The sequence below is a fragment of the Eptesicus fuscus genome, chromosome 5, assembly GCF_027574615.1.
Source record: "Eptesicus fuscus isolate TK198812 chromosome 5, DD_ASM_mEF_20220401, whole genome shotgun sequence".
Lineage (NCBI taxonomy): Eukaryota > Metazoa > Chordata > Mammalia > Chiroptera > Vespertilionidae > Eptesicus > Eptesicus fuscus.
Genome location: NC_072477.1, coordinates 63,011,456 through 63,028,763, shown reverse-complemented (window position 1 = coordinate 63,028,763; position 17,308 = coordinate 63,011,456). Strand labels below are relative to the sequence as shown.

Genomic DNA, 17,308 nt, shown 5'->3' with positions numbered 1-17,308 from the left:
CGGCCCCTGAAGTACAAATATCCCGCAGGCCCCTGGCGTATCCCGATAGGCTTTGGTTTTCTTATTTCATCTGGTCCTAAGGCCCTGCGTTCAATTTTTGTCAGGAATTCGAGCTCGCGAGTTTCTTCCGGCGGCAGGAACTCCAGCGCTCTTCACGGAAATAAAAGTTGTTTTTTTTCTTTTCTTCCTTTTTTTTTTTTTTTGCTGCGGTGGCCGTCCGCATTCCTTCCCTCCCACCTCGCGGAATTGTGGCGGGAGGGGGAGGAGGAAGTCAGAGCGCCTGCGCGGAGAGGCCGCTTTCCATCCGGGTCCCTGTCCGTGCGGTGCAGCAGGTCGGTAGGCGGGAAATGGCGACTGGCTGAAGGAGCTGGTTCTGTTGCTGCTGCGGGCTAAGCGGGGAAGACACCACACGTTGCGCAGTCGGGACCATCGCTGGAGCCTGAAGACACTTCTCTGTCGTCACAGTTAGGTAATCCCCCTCGTTCAGACAGCGCCGCTGCTTCCAACCTAAGTCCTCCTCCCCTTCCAGGGCCGTCTGCCGGGATCTCCTCCCCTTCTCCGGCGGGTCCTCCGGCGGCTCCCGCGCCTGGGTAGGCATGCACTGTGGGCGCCTCATACGTCCGCCGTGCGGAGCCGCTCTTCTCTGGACTTTCCCCTGGGAACAGAAAGGGCGCTCACTTCCCGCCAGCTTCAGCTCCCAGGCTGCGCGGCCTGTGTTGTGATTTCTGGGGTTAGATTTCACTTTGCTACCCACCCCCACCCCGACCTCACGTTCCTCGTTCCAAATCCGGTGGTCCCCCCGGGTAATTGGGTTAAATCAGCTCTTCTAACCTTGGCCCACCTGATGTTTTCGATATTTCATTCTTTCTAGTAGGGTGCTTTTAGGGGGGCGTTGCTCTAGCTCAGTTTTTATAAACACCTTTTGAGGATCTGGAAGAGGAGCGTTCACTAAGTTCTATTTATCCTCTGTTCTGTTAAAATGTTGAGTTGACATTGTTACTTTTTTTCAAATCAAGAGTGTTAGTGAAGAACAGCTCGTGTGGAGGGCCTCTGGTTTCTTCAGTGGTCAGTTAAGGGTGAATCTTGTCGCCCGTATATTCTACGCGTTCTTTGGGTATTACTAGTAAATGCCACTATGGATGTTTACTTTTGCATTCATGACTAGAGTTCCGTGGTAAATAATTGTGTAAGTAAAATCATGTTTATTTACTTCTTACCCTGGTGGTGGCTGGATGTGTGAATGATGTTAAACACTTAGAATTAGAATACTTTAGGGAAATCTAAAGAGACATTGCTTATAAACTGCTCTAAGATCCTGAAATGAAATGTACTTATAGTAGGTGTTCCTCCAAGGCAGGGATTTATCTTTCTAATTGCTAATAAAACCATACCAAGATTACTGCCCAATATGGGTATACAGATTAATGACTTAAATGGTAGATGTATCTTCATAATTTTCAGATTGTAGATATCTTATATACTGTCTTTCCATTCTTTTGCAACTTAAATTTTCGTTTGTTGTCCAGCTATTAAAGCAAGAAAATGGCTAGTTAAAGCACGTTTTATTCCTCCTTTATTTTTTACGTTGCAGACTAGTTCTTCATAAAGAGGCTGTTGGTATTTTTCAGAATTTGTTTTTCTATCTTGTTAAATTTGGGGCCTTTATAGTTAATTTTTTAAAACTTGTCAAATGAAGTTTTAAAATGTGGTTCTTATTACGTATCATTTGATGTTTATAACCTAGAGGCTTTCAGCTCTCTAGACCAGTTTAGATTTCACTATTGTTAATATATTAGAACTAAATTTCAATAATAAACAGGAACGCACAAACATCATTAAATTCCTCATTTGGTAGATTCCCCATCCAAGGTCATAAAGAAAGTCAAGGCAAAATGTAGCTTTTACTTGAAGCATCCTTTTAGGATTGAGTTGCACTTTATACTTATCTTCTAGGACCAAAAGAATGGGAAGTGGGAAGTGGAGGTGAGGGCATGTTGGATACTTGCTGAGCCAATTTGTGTGTTTTTTTTTTTAATAGGGCCAAATGTGTATGTAAAATAAATTATTGGTCTAGTGTAGGCTTTACCTATACTTTAATGACTTTTTTGGGTAGTTTATAAAGCATTAATGTTTTTAATAAGATTTGGTTTACAGCTAGCTGAGTGAACATTGTATGTAGATTTTGTCTTCAAGAATTCTCCAAAATTGTTTTAATTCTACATTCATTTAGTACATGCACTCTCCAAATACTCTGAAAGGATGTAAAAGCTCTAAGTTGTATAGTCCATAATTTTGTGGACTTGTAGCTATTTAGAAATCCTAAATAGGATTGCAGGAAGAAACCAAATGGGATTGGTATGGTTTTATAATATTTCAATATACATAGAGCTAGTTATGTTATTCTTTTTTCACTGTTCAGAAACTAAGAATTGGGGAAATTGTATTCCATATTTGAAATTTCTGGTCAGTAAGGTTTCTTCACAAGATTATTATATAACAGAATCCATTCAATTCTGGTTTAAAAAAACTTGGACCTGTTGTTCAGAAAGATTCTAGACTTGTAATGTAGAATTAATTGCAGATTGAATAAAATGGTATAAATTATCTCAGTCATAGGCAATGCTTTGGATTAATGTGATAAAGAATAAAGTGGTCTGTCAGAATTCAAAATAAATACTGCTATCTATATTTGTAATTTACCAAATTGTTGTGAAAGCATAAAGTAGAAAAGACACTTTAAAAACTAAATATCAAATGTGCTGAGAGGATCTCATATATGGTGTGCTCTAAGTAATTTAGAGTAGGTTAAAAAGTTACCTGACCATTTTCACTGGATTGGCTAGAAGGGATCATTTGCTCTACTTTGAGAATGAGAAGATTTAACAAATAGGGGATTTATGATAAAACCATGCAATTGTAGTTTTAGTCTCCACTTATTTGACATTTGCATGAGACATATATCTAGCCAAGCATATGTTCATTGCTGATTATATGACTACATTAGTTTTTAATTTAAACTAGATTATGTTGTAATTGGATGTACATTATTAATAAGTAGAGTAGGTGGTTGACTGTGAAGTATAATTTGAGAATTGCCAATGGCAAACTTTATTTGTGTCTCTCCTGTGTATTACAGATTTTTTTCTAAAATAATTATGTTTAAAAATCACAAATTTCTGGAAAAAGAAACTTTAAAATACTGTCTTTTATCAACAATATTGGCACAGATTAATTTATCAAGTAAACTTGCTGTAGTTTACAAACCAGTGAGGTTTCAGAGTCAGTGGAATATAGAAAAGTAAAACTTAAATTATTTTATTTTATTGGGGTTTTGTGTTTGTTTGTTTTTTAAGAGAGAAGAACGGAGAGAGAGAGAAATATCAATTGGTTGCCTCCTGCATGCTCCTCAACTGGGCATTGAACCCGAAACCTGGGTATGTGTCCTGACCAGGAATTGAACCCGCCACCTTTTGGTGTATTGGACAATGCTCCAACCAACTGAGCCACACTGGCCAGGGCTAGAAGTAAACTTTTATGCAATGTCTGTGATTAGGAGAGGTGTAGCATATAGGAAAATTGTCTAGGAGATAAAGGCATGGTGGGGGGTAGAATGATAGTTTGAAGCTTGGGCCTCTTGGGGTCCTTTGGGAATCTTGTAAATTGTACAGTAATGATGGGTGAGACTAAGTGTGGTCCCCAAAAAATCGTGGGACCTTAAGGACAAATATGGTTTATAGATTTGGCCAGCCCTTTTGTTTGTTTACCTCATCTGTAGTTCCTCCAGTTAGTATGGTAATATAAGGTCACAGGCCAATTGACTATATTACTGGTCCCATGTTTTATGGTATTCATAGGCTTTCTTGTATTAACTTAGAGAGATTGTAGAAAAGGAAATATGTTTAGATTAAACATGAATCATCAGCAGTCATTTGAGTTGAGGTTCTAGCAATCAGGTTTTCATAAGCTATAATACTTCTAGGACAAGGAAATGTGTTTACTACTTTGATTAAAGAAGCACAAAACTGCTGTTGAAAGGTGCTTGAATACTTTATAAATAATTGGGATTAATATTTAGTAATAGTGGTTTATATAGTTTAGGAAGAATGTTTTCTTTCTTTGGTCTAAATCAGTGATCGGCAAGCTCATTAGTCAACAGAGCCAAATATCAACAGTACAACGATTGAAATTTCTTTTGAGAGCCAAATGTTTTAAACTTAAACTATATAGGTAAGTACATTGTTATTAACTTAATTAGGGTACTCCTAAACTGGCCTTTGCTAAAAACTCAAGGGGCCAAAGAGCCGCATGTGGCTTTTGAGCCGCAGTTTGCCGACCACTGGTCTAAATACTTCTATATTGAGAAATTGTATGGGAACTAAAAAAGCAGAGACATTGCAAAAATCAGAAGGGGAAGATTAAGACCTTATTCGCAGCATAATTTGATATTTTAAGTTTCTCATGTTGACCAGTTAAAGTAATTTTAAGTAGGAATTTAAAAGTATGTTTTATTTTTAAAAGTACGTTAATTGTTAAAGAAAAATATCCAGAACACATAAATATCTTTTTAGTTGAGATAAAACTGATTATTTGTTTTGGTGATAATTATTTTCTTCCTGGTATTTCCCAAATATATATGATAATTCTGTTGAATTGAAAATGAGTAACCTCTCACTGACTTTACAAGTACCTGCTTTAGTATATTTTGTTAAATAAGATACTTATATAGTCTTTACTATTCTGATGTAACTAATAAATATTATTTGAAAAATATTCACAATCCCATTTCAAACAATCATGCATTTTTTCCTCATCGATAGTATACCTTTTTATATTTTTATTTAGTAGTAGCAAACTAAAAGGTCACTTCTTAGAGAATTATGATTATACCTCATTTTTTACTAGTAATTTAAAAATTCACTCCTCATAAACCTTATCTTCAGTTTATCTCAATCATAATTAGTTTTTTCTTTGGTGTAGGTAGTGGTAAGAATAGTGGGAAATTATTTCAGATACTCAATGCAAATTTATCTTGGGCAAAGGCCTTGATTTTATTTTTTCATAATTTTAAGGTTTTTTAAAGTTAATAACTTTTTCTATTTTTGTCAACATTTCATTGATTCTTTTCTTACTGACAGATTAATGTGTTCTGAGAGTTTCATATTTTTACTGGCCTGAGAGAGTAAGTTTAATATAAAATTAATTTTCTTTAAATAGAAGTTTTTGTCAAAAGAGTATAAATAAGTAGTTATTGCTCTCTTGTGCTGTTCTGGTGAGAACTACTTAAATAACAAGCACTCTTAGGAAAACTGTTGAAATTAAGTTCACTTTTTTTGATCTTCAATTTGTCTTTGTTAATGTATCCAATAAGTACATTGTAACTTGTATGTATATAGGTAACCCCAGGAAGTTAAAGTATATATGTTGGAATATGTATATTTTATATACATATAAAAAAGATAGTAACAAGATGAAAAATGGTAGAGTGACAAGTTTTTTATGCGCTTTTTGAGAGGAAAAAAGTTCCTCGTGAGTATTTTGGTACTCAGTTCTTATAAAATCATAACTATATTTTTTCTAAAATAACATAGCATGTTATAAAGTTTTATTGGTATGAGTTTCATACTATGTAATAGAATGCTCTTTTTACAAGTTGTTTAAGTTATATTTACTGGAGGTAGTTAATCTCCAAATTACTTTCTTGTAAAGCTTAGGTTAAAGAAATACAAGTAAGTATGTCCTCAGCATAAGAACATACTCTCATTCTGTCCCTAACAAATAATGATTTTGCCCTAATGGTATTTCTACGGAGGACATATAAGGTATTAAGTTGTGGTACTGATACTGTAGTAGCATTTTAATACATATATCTGAATGTGCCTTAAGTATTTTCAGTGATCAACAAACTGAATAATGCCATTTTTATGGAGTGTTTTAGTCATCAGTACTCTTAACAGCACACACATTTTGTTTCTCTAGAGAAAACTGATTGATCATGGTTTTAGAAAATACTCTTTTTTTGTTGTTCATTGAAGAAAACCTTCAGAAGAAAAAAAAATCCATTAATTTATCAACTTAACTCTTGGCAAATGTTTTTGCTTGTAAGTTTATTACATTTAATAGTTTCTGAAGAATTCTACAATATCTCTATATATAAAAGCCTAATATGCAAAGTGTCCCACAGCCTTTTGGTATACAGGACAATGCTCTAACCAACTGAGCCACATTGGCCAGGGCCCTCGTTGACTTTTGACTTTTATTAGGTGATAAGTGGGGGTGACAGAGAAACCTTCTCTGAAGTAATTTAATAAGACTTAAGGAAGTAGTAGAGAGTAAAAGTGGTCAGTTACAATACCTGAAGCTGTTGATTTCATAGTCATGCTAGAAATATAGATAGTGAAAATGGATGCTGACACTTTTGAAAATGTCATTTGGTGTCAATAAAGTCAATGATTTTTAGATATTTTTTTCATGAATATAAATTTTAACATAAATTTAGTAGTGATACCATTTGTAATAGAGTATAAATTAACAAACCCATAGAAATTTAGAGCTAGAGAGACCGAAGGGGTCATCTAGTCCAGTAATGCCTTTGTTTTATTAATGATGAACCATTCTGAAGACTTTTTAACTACATGTAGTAAATGTTTGTCTTAATTAGTATGCTTTGGGATGAGTTGTGTGTGATAGAAGGATGAAAACAGCTCAGATTAATTAATGACTCACCTGTCATTTTGACAACTCTTTTTTTAGGTAAAATTTACATGTAGTGAAATTCACAGATCTGATGTCCAATAACTTTTTTGCTGTTGAGGAAGTGAAGTGCTAGAATGATTGCATGACTTAATTAGTGTCTAATCAGTGAACAGGTAACTAATGATAAAGTATGATTTCTGATCTTTTCATGATTTTATTTTTATTACTCACTTTTGTTTCCCTCTTATCCCTACATTCAGCAAACTTTTGATTGTAAGAATGTACATTGGGTTAGTCCTAGGTAATTTGTTAATACCTCAATAGCAAATTATCAACTGAGTTTTGCTTACATCATTATTATAATTTTATGAGATAATTTGCAACCATAATTGTTTGTCTAAAATATTGTTTGGGATCAGGGATTTTTGAAGAGGGAAATGTTATGAGGAAGGAACATTTTTTTTTTTTTTTTTTTTTTTTTGTGATTTTATTTTTTTATTTTATTTTATTTTTTTAAATGAATCTTTATTGTTCAGATTACAATTGTTTCTCCTTTTTCCCCACATATCTCCCCACCACCCAGTTCCCACCCCCCCTCTGCCCTTACCTCCCCCCCCCGCTGTCCTTATCCATAGGTGTATGATTTTTGTCCAGTCTCTTCCCATACTCCCCACACAGACACCCCTTTCCCCCTGAGAATTATCAATCCACTCCCATTCTATGTCTCTGATTCTAATAAGTTTATCAGTTTATTCTGTTCCTCAGATTTTTAATTCACTTGACTTTTAGATTCACTTGTTGATAGATATGTATTTGTTGTTCATAATTTTTATCTTTCTTCTTTTTCCTCTTTTTAAGGAATACCTTTCAGCATTTCATATAATGCTGGTTTGGTGGTGATGAACTCCTTTAGCTTTTTCTTATCTGTGAAGGTCTTTATCTGCCCTTCAATTCTGAATGATAACTTTGCTGGGTAGAGTAGTCTTGGTTGTAGGTTCCTGCTATTCATCACTTTGAATATTTCTTGCCACTCCCGTCTGGCCTGCATGGTTTCTGTTGAGAAATTAGCTGATAATCGTATGGGAGCTCCCTTGTAGGTAACTAACTGTTTTTCTCTTGCTGCTTGTAAGATTCTCTCTTTGTCTTTTGCTCTTGGCATTTTAATTATGATGTGTCTTGGTGTAGTCCTCTTTGGATTCCTTTTGTTTGGGGTTCTGTGCGCTTCCTGGACTTGTAAGTCTATTTCTTTCATCAGTTGGGGGAAGTTTTCGTTCATTATTTCTTCAAATAGGTTTTCAGCATCTTGCTCTCTCTCTTCTTCTGGTACCCCCATAATTCTGATGTTGGTTCGCTTGAAGTTGTCCCAGAGGCTTCTTACACTATCTTCAACTTTCTGAATTCTCTTCTCTTCATGCTTCTCTGGAGGAGTGTCATTGGCCTCTTTGTATTCCAAATCTTTGAGTTGATTCTTGCAATCCTCTGGTCTGCTTTTGGGTCTCTGTATAATATTTTTTATCTCAGTCAGTGTATGTTTAATTTCTAGTTGGTCCTCATGGAATTTATCGGCCTTTTCCATGAAATTCTTGAAAAACCTTATAACCGTGGTTTTGAACTCTATGTCCAATCGCTTGTTTTCCTCCATTTCTTTGGTTTGTGATCCGTTTCCTTGCCTTCTCATATTCTCTGCTTCCCTGAGTTGGTAGGGTAGTTTTGTGTACTAGGTGTCCTATTGGTTCAACGGGTCAGCCTCCCAGTTACTTGAGGTGGACACTCTTGGTGTACCCTTGTGTACTGTGTGTCCCCCAGCAGGAGCTACAGCAAGGGCTAGTTTTCTCCTCCTTTGCTTGGGCGGTTTTGGAGCAGTCTGACTGGAGCTGCAGTTGGTTAAGCTGCTCCAGAACAGGCCATTTATATGCAAAAGCCGCTGTGTGGAGCCGGGGTGGGTTTGTAGAATGTGCGGGGCGGGGCCTCAGGGCGGGGCCTCAGGGCTGGGCGGGGTCTCAGGGCGTCACTAGGCTGGGGCGTGGCCAACGGCGATGGCTGCCGTCAGCCCCGTCTCTGCCTTTCCCGTTTCCAAGTCCCTGCGCCCCACGGTCCAGCGCAGTAAACAATGATTGCTGGGCGCACCTCTGCAAAAAAGTCACTCTCACTTTCCGACCCGATGGCCGAGAGTCCAGCTTCTCCCCGTAGGTGTCTGGGTCCCCCGAGTGTCCCCAGGAACTGGATTTCAGAGTGATCGGGAGCTTGTCTCCCTGTGGGTTGAAGAAAAGCCGCGCACCCAGCCGCCCGCCGCCGGCCCGATTCGCGTGCCTCCGTACCTCAGCTTTTCAGCGATTGTGCTCCTTTCTGTTCTTAGTTGTCAGTCTTCCACTCAGCCAGCTTTCCCGTGGTTCTGGGTGGTAGACGTTTTTGTCTTTTAGTTGTGTTTTTGAAATTGTTGTGTGAGGCCGCAGATTAGTTGTTTAACTATGCCGCCATCTTGGTTCCTCCTGGAACATTTTTTGTTTTATTTATAGGCCCCTTTTTTTGTGAGCAAGAATTGATTACTGCTGTGAGGATTGTGTTTCAGTGACATAGTCCCCCCTCACCCTCAATTCTCTGTTTTGTTGTTGTTGTTGTTTGTGTGTGTGTGTTTAAGGAAATGAGAAAAATTATGGTTCAGTTCAACAAAGATTGGTTTGTCTTATGTGCCAGGTTACTGGATTTACAGATAAGATCTCTGCCTTCAAGACTCTTACAATCTAGTGCAGTTAAAGATATAAAAACAAATTATTTCAATTAACTTTATGAGAGTTAAGGTAAAAAGCACAGGTTTACACAGGCTTAGGGATGTGGAAGTAGTTACTTATTGGGGTGCATGATACTTTGGCTGAAGTTTAAATGAAGAAGATAAGCATTTGTTGGAAGACTGAGGTAAAGAGAAAAGCAGAAACATGGTACAGCACAGTGTGGGCAGGAAACTATTATTACTGGAGTACAAAGAGAGAGGCAGCAAATAGCAGTGGGGAAAAAAGACTGAGAAGTTGATCTTGTATATATATATAATGCTAAAGTTTGGTCTTTATTTTGAAGGGAGTTAATGGGAAAAAAAGGCAGAGGATAGATTTAAAGGGGAAAATCCTGAGAAATATTTTAGAGGTAAAATCATGAGGATTTGGTGATTGACCATAGGGCACAAAGGACAGGAAGAATAACTAGGATGCTTGGGATGGTTTCTGGCTTGACTGATTAGGTAGGTGATGCTCCTTGTGATCAAGATCATAGTAGTAGGAAAAATATAGTAGGAAGAACAGGTTTGGAGATGGGTTGGAATGGGAAAACTGAATTCAGTTTTGGGTAAGTTGAATTTGAGGTGCCAAGTAAAAGTGTTTTGAAGGCTGTTGGATGTGAGTCTGAAATTTAGAGGTAGTAGAGAAACTAACAGAATCTATAATAATAAAAGTGTAATATGCTAATTAAACCAGACGTCCTTCTGGACGACCTTATGGACAAAGCCAGGGCTGCAAGGGAAACCCAGGTCCCAGGTGCCAGAAGGAAGCCAGTGCCGGCAGCCAGGGGAAGGAAGGCCTACTCTTGCATGAATTTCATGCATTAGGCCTCTAGTTTGTTTATAATAAGCACTGGGGAGAGACTCCCTCTTTCTCCCTCCCTCCCTATTCCTTTTAGCTGGGCTGCAAGTAAATAGAAAGCATTGCCTAGTTTTAGATTGCTGAGTTACCAGCTTTTTCTATTTCTGAAATGAGATCTAGTTCAAATGTTGAAAAAGAGGGAATGGTTTTTATTATATACTTTTTGCCCCATTGTCATCAGTTCTTAGACTTTAAAATGTTGTTGCCCCCATTGTTTTTGTTTTGTGTTGTAATCTACTTAAATTGTATCATTTTCATTCATAGGTAGATTTATTTCCTTAGAGTAGTCATTTCCATTCTTTACCTGTTTTATTTTATTCTATATAATAAAGAGGTAATATGCAAATTGACCCTTACACCCTCTCACAAGATGGCCACCCCCATGTGTTCAAAGATGGCCAGCAGGGGAGGGTAGTTAAAGGCGATCGGGCCTGCAGGGGAGGGCAGTTAGGGGCGACCAGGCTGGCAGGGGAGGGCAATTGGGGGCGACTGGGCCGGCAAGGGAGGGCAGTTGGGGGTGACTGGGCCAGCAGGGGTGGGCAGTTGGGGGCGATCAGGCCAGCAGAGGAGGGCAGTTGAGGGCAATCGGGCCGGCAGGGGAGCAGTTAGGTGTCGATCAGGCTGGTAGGGGAGTGGTTAGGGGGTGATCAAGCTGGCAGGCAGAAGTGGTTAGGGGCAATCAGGCAGGCAGGCATGCAGGCAGGTGAGCGGTTGGGAGCCAGCACTCCCAGATTGTGAGAGGGATGTCCAACTGCCGGTTTAGGCCCAATCCCTGTGGGGTCCCAGAGTGGAGAGGGTGCAGGCTGGGCTGAGGGACAACCCCCCCCTCCCAGTGCACTGGGCCTCTAGTCTCTATATATTAAAGGCTGAGTGACTGACCATACGTCCAGCCGACCGGCACATATGACACACTGGCAATTTAAAAATAAATGTTGACTTGCCCATGCGTGATATTTGTTCCCATCTGACACTGGCCTCCCATTTAATTTGAAGACAGTTTCCCATGATGCCAGCATTTCCGATGACTATAAATCACAAGGACAAACTTAGAGTAGGAATATTCCTACCTGAACCCGTTTTTGGACATGGTCAGTTACATGTTGCTTTCTCTCAAGTTTGAAGAGAGTGTGACGTTAAAGTTAAAGTTGTAAATACTTTATCACAGGGAAATTAGTCAAGCACTCTAAAAGTGTTTTTACTCTTAATGTGGTATGCAGGGAGATATTAGAATAAGTTTAATCAATTTATCAGTCATTGTTTTTATCAATGTTTTTATATCATGTTTTTGTATGTTTTTATATCATGTCTTTGTTATATCATGTTATTGTTTATTAATCAATTTATATATTATGTTCATATACATTTTACTAATTTTTTTCATCTCTGACACTTCTATTATAGAGAAAGGGCGAATAGCGATATTAAAATATTTATTCTAATTAATTGCCTTTCAATGTGCACGAATCCGTGCACTGGGCCACTAGTTACTAATAATAGAAAAGAACTCATGGAGCTCTAAAGAACTTAGATGATGTATTAAATTCTAACATGAATAGGATTATCAAGACGAGGCCATATATGTATGTTTAAAACTCTTCCGTTTATATTTTCAGTTTGGGGAAGAAAATTAGGTTATTGCATATGTTGTTATATAGGCAATTACTGACCTGTACTTGGCCCAGTTAATATGTGTTGTCTTTGGTTTTGGTATCATGGTAATGCTGACTTCATAAAATCGAGTTGCTTAGTGTTTCCACCACAGAGGAAGATTGTCCAGTCTCATGTTCCCATATTGTGAGCACCTGGTGGAAGTCTGTGGTGAAGAGGCTACAAATAGATTTGGATTCCTGTTGTGTCTATAACTCAGGAACTACATGCTATGCTAGCCCCAACAAGTTTATTAACATTTTTAGATTAAATTTTTTTACCTACTTTTATGGTACCACCCACCATCTTTTCCCTTGTTCTGCTACCTGTGAGCCAGTGTTTACATCCTTTCTCCTCAGTAAGGGCTTGTCTTTTGTTAGCTCTTTATTTAGTTGCCTTTAAGTCCTTAGCTCCTGATGGATTCAAGAAGTTTAGTTTTGTTATTCGGCTTTGTTGTTGTTAGGCATTTTTTTCTAGTTTTCTATTGCATAGGCAGAGCCCAGTTAATGCATATAACTAGATCTTTAGACAAAAATCCAATTAGCTCTCCTTTATTTTCTGGATCTATAATTTATAATTTTGTGACTTCTTTGGCCTCAGGTACATTGGGAAAAGCTCTTTTCTTCTCCTTGGTTTAGACCAGCGATTTTCAACAGGTGTGCTGCAAGAATTTATGAAACATGCAATATCTGACTGTTTAGTCAGTGACACTGACCTCCTTTCCCTTAGACCAGTGATGGCGAACCTATGACACGCGTGTCAGCACTGACACGTGTAGCCATTTCTGGTGACACACAGCCGCTGAGGCGGCCGCATGCCGAGGATGAAACATTTGCTGTTCCTGAGGATGAAACATTTGCGAAATAATGTTTTTTCCTCAAAGTGACACACTACCCGAGTTATGCTCAGTTTTTTGGCGAAGTTTGACACACCAAGCTCAAAAGGTTGCCCATCACTGCCTTAGATTGTCAAATTAAAAAATGACAACAGCCAACACAACAATAGCCATCCAGTGTGAATGAATCAAAATTATACCTATTTGTTTTGTCAGATCAGCAAAAAATATAATATACTTTTTGGTGTGCTGCAGTTTTAGTAATTAGTTTATATGTGCCATGTGATGAAAAAGGTTGAAAATCGCTGGTTTAGACCAAAGGAAAGCATTCAAATTGGCTAGATTTATTGTAAAAAAAAAAAAGAGAGAGAGAGAGAATAATTCCCCAACTGGCCATAGATTTCATTTTCCTCTTCCTTAAAACTGCATTTCCCTCCAGACTATCTTGTGATCAGTGCCTCCTACAGTTTTTGTCTTTTCCCAGAACCCCTCTTTTTCCCAACCCTGCTTATTCTTCCATTTCATTTCCTGTTATGAAATGCCCAGGAAAAAAACAAATATATACTGGATCTTTTAATCCTGAATTTAGATTAAATATTTCTATATTTTATATACCTGATAATCCATTATTTTTTTTGTCTATAGGTTATTTTGTCATGTTTTGCAAGAAGTAAATATTTAAAAGGCAGAATAGGAAGGCAGATTTTACTTGGTACCTTTTGGTATATTTTACCTCTGTTCCCATTCTATCTATCCTTCCACTTTTCACTGTATTTTATTTAAAAAGGGGGAAAAAATTTGTTTTCCCATTCCAGAGTCCCTGTCTTGTCACCCTAATGGAAACCTTTACCTTGGTGCATCTGGATGACACTCTAACCCTCTGAGCTACCTGGCAAGGGCCCAGAATTTCCTTTTTAAGGCTGTATAATATTTCACCTTGTATATATACTATATTTTGTTTATCCACTTATTTGTATGTGTGGGGTTTTTAGTGAGCCTTTTTTTTTTAATGTTATTGATTGTAGAGAGAGAGGAAGTGAGAGGGATAGAGAGAAACATTGATTGGCTGCCTCCTGCATGCCCCCTATTGGGGATTGAGCACACAACCTTGGCATGTGCCCTGACTGGGAATCGAACTGGTGACCTCTTGGTGTATGGGTGTTGACGCTCAACCACTGAGCCACACCAGCTGGGCTGTCCATTTATTTGTTGATAGACAATTTTACTTCTGTGAGTAATGCTGCTATGGATATAGTTATACAGTTCTTTGGAGTTTACACATAGTAGAATTACTAGATCATATGGTAATTCTATGTTTAATTTTTTGGGGGAACTGCCATAGTATTTTTTTAAGAGAATTTTCATAAGAGTTTATTTAAGCTGAACTGACAAAATATGTCAGAGAGCAAGATCTCAAATACTCCTGCCATGGTATTTTTCACAATGGCTGCACTATTTCATTCCCATCAGCAATGCACAAGGATTCCAATTTCTGCACATCCTCACCAACACTTGTTTCTTTTTTTAAAATGTATGTATTTTATTTATTTTTTTGTTTTTCTGTGTTTTGATAATAGCCATTTTGGTGGGTGAAAAGAGGAATCTTATTGTGGTTTTGATTTGCATTTTCCTTAATAGTTAAGTGATGTTGAGCATTTCTCCATTGCTTATTGACCACTTATATGTCTTCTTTGGAGAAATGTCTGTTCAGGTCTTTTGCCCATATTTGAGTTTTTTGTTTTTGAGTTATAGAAGCTTTAAAAATATATATATTCAGGATATTAACCCCTTATGAGATATGATTTGCACATTTTTTCCCATTTCATAGGTTGCCTTTTCACTCTGTTGATAGTATCCTTTGATGTGCAGAACTTTTAATTTCTTTTTATAATCCTCACCCAAGGACATGATTATTGGTTTTAGAGAGAGAAGAAGGGAGAGGAGGAGAGAGAGAGAGACATTGATGTGAGAGAAAAACATCGATTGGTTGCCTTCCATTGGTTGAGTCCTGACTGGGGATTGAACCCCCAACCTTTTTGGTCTACTGGACAACTTTCCAACCACCTGAGCCACCTGGCCAGGGCAAAAGTTTTAATTTTGGTGCTGTCCAATTTATCTATTTTTTTCCCCCTTTGTTGTCTGTGCTTTTGATGTCCTATCCAAGAAATCACTATCAAATCCAATGTCAAGAGCTTTTCCCCTGTATTCTAAAAATTTTATTGTTTTAGCTCTTAAGGTCTTTGGTCCATTTTTTGTTAATTTTTGTATATTGTGTAAGATAAGGATCCAGCTTCTTTTTTGTTTGTTTGTTTGTTTGTTTGTTTGTTTTGCATTGGATATCCAGTTTTCCCCAGTGCTAGGGTTTTATAGTATTAATACAGGTACAGTTAGGCCTGGTGTTGAGATATGGAATGTAGTGTTTGCATTGTTTGTATAAGTGTTTAGGTTCTAGATTTCTCTTTTTTAGTTACATTATGGGTAAAAATATGTCATAGGAGCTGCCCTGGAACGCTAAACCCCATTTGTAATATTTTGTTTATGAGAAGTTTGATTTTGAGCTTCCAAGTGCCAGTTTGTAAACGCAGATGTTTGCTCTTTGACCCTGTTTCCTCACGAAAATCACCCATTGTGAATGACTACTAGTATTTAGAAAAAGAGTAGAAGTTAAAAACAACAGCCCTCGCCGGTTTGGCTCAGTGGATAGAACGGTTTGGTTCAGTGGATAGAGCGTTGGCCTGCAGACTGAAGAGTCCCTGTTTGATTCTGGTCAAGGGCACATGCTCGGGTTGCTGGCTCAATCCCCAGTAGGGGATGTGCAGGAGGCAGCCAATCAATGATTCTCTCTTATCATTGATGTTTCTATCTCTCTCCCTTTCTCTCTGAAATCAATAAAAATATATTTTAAAACAACAACAAACTTTAGAGGGAAATGGGAGATTAGAATTTTTGGTTACTTTTTAATTAGATTTTTTGTTGGTGATAAGTATAGTTTTTACATTGCTGTTTAAATTTAATGATAATATCCAGAAATTATTACTTAAAACACTTCTGCCATCTCTACCTCATTTTTCTCAGTCATAAAATGGAAATAATGGACACTACTTTATATTGTTGAAAATATTAAGTGAAATAATTTGTTGCAGTTCTTTCTTGGCTTACAGTCCCAGCAAACCTATCATAGTTGAAAATATCATTAAGTCGAAATGTAGTTATAATAAACTAACCTGCCAAATATCATAGCTTAGCCTAACCTACCTTAAATATGCTTAGAACAAAGCCTATAATAAGAATAAAGTATTGAATATCTTGTAACTTATTGAATACTGTATTTGAAAGTGAAAAACAGTGGTTGTATGGGTATAGAATGGTTGTATGTGTAGCAGTTGTTTACCCTCATTATTGCATGGTTGACTAGGAGCTGTGACTGGTTGCTGCTACATGTTGCTAGCCTGGGAAACAATGAAAATTCAAAATTTGCAGTACATTTTCTGCTGAATGCATGTCACTTTCACACTATGGTAAAGTAAAAAAATTTTAAGTTGAACCATTGTAAGCCAGATACAATCTGTGAAAGCACTTAGGACAGTGCCTTGCACATAGCTGTTAACAAAGAACAGCTGTTGGTTTTATATTATTTAACCTTTTCTGTGTTCAGGTAAATGTAGTTAAAATAGGTACTTGATTTTTTAAAAGAGTAGATTGAGGGTTGGTTTTCTGAAGTTGACAATACTTCTCACACAGTGCTTTGGTAGTATACTTGCTTGGATTCTGTTTCAGTATGCAGGTAAACATAGGCATTTAAGCCTTTACTTTAGGATTTTAATAATTTGCAGGAAATGCCAAGAGATTAAATTTAGCAAATATTTATTGAGATTTTTGGAAATATAGATTATTTTTTAAAGTTTTAAATATAGTCCCATTATTTTGGGGAGTTGAGGCAGAAATAATGCAAATATCTAAACTGTAAATTAAGCCCTAGCTGGTTTGGCTCAGTGGATAGAGCGTCGGCCTGTGGACTACAGGGTCCTGGGTTCCATTCTGGTCAAGGGCACATAACCGGCTCGATCCCCAGTAGGGGGCATGCAAGAGGCAGCCAATTGTTGATTCTCTCTCATAGATGTTTCTGTCTCTCCCTTTCCCTTCCTCTCTGAAATCAATAAAAAAAAATATAAAAACAAAAAAAACCTGTAAATTAAGCCAAAGTGGCAAACTTTAAAAAGTTATATAATATCTATTCTTGTGTTCAGATGAAAAAAAATTTAAACTTTGGGGTTAAGACAAGTAAAATTATGCTTAATCAAGTTGCTAGAGTTAAATTCTTAGAGATTTTTTTTTATTAAGTATGGGAATTAGCAGTACATATTTGCAGGTTTTATTCAGTTCTGTTTAAAATATTTTTATTTTAGAACTCATTTAACATTTAAAAATATTTGCATTATGTAGTGGTGAGTTTCCAAGTTCCTTAATCATTCAAGCAGATTTTAGGTTACCGTTAGAAAGGAGT

The 17,308-nt window shown here is 37.3% G+C and overlaps 1 protein-coding gene across 5 annotated transcripts in view; it reads left to right on the top strand.

Annotated features, from left to right (window-relative positions):
* Positions 1 to 401: 401 nt before the first annotated feature.
* Positions 402 to 17,308, top strand: part of CTDSPL2 (CTD small phosphatase like 2) — a 103,012-nt gene continuing 86,105 nt past the window's right edge. For 3 of the 5 annotated variants that reach the window (XM_054716284.1, XM_054716283.1, XM_008143078.3), the window contains exon 1: positions 405 to 469. The gene's annotated coding sequence lies outside the window, so the exon portion shown is untranslated. Of the gene's footprint in view, positions 470 to 507; positions 591 to 17,308 lie in introns of those variants that run through there. The other 2 variants (XM_008143079.3, XM_054716282.1) reach the window with 2 other exon arrangements.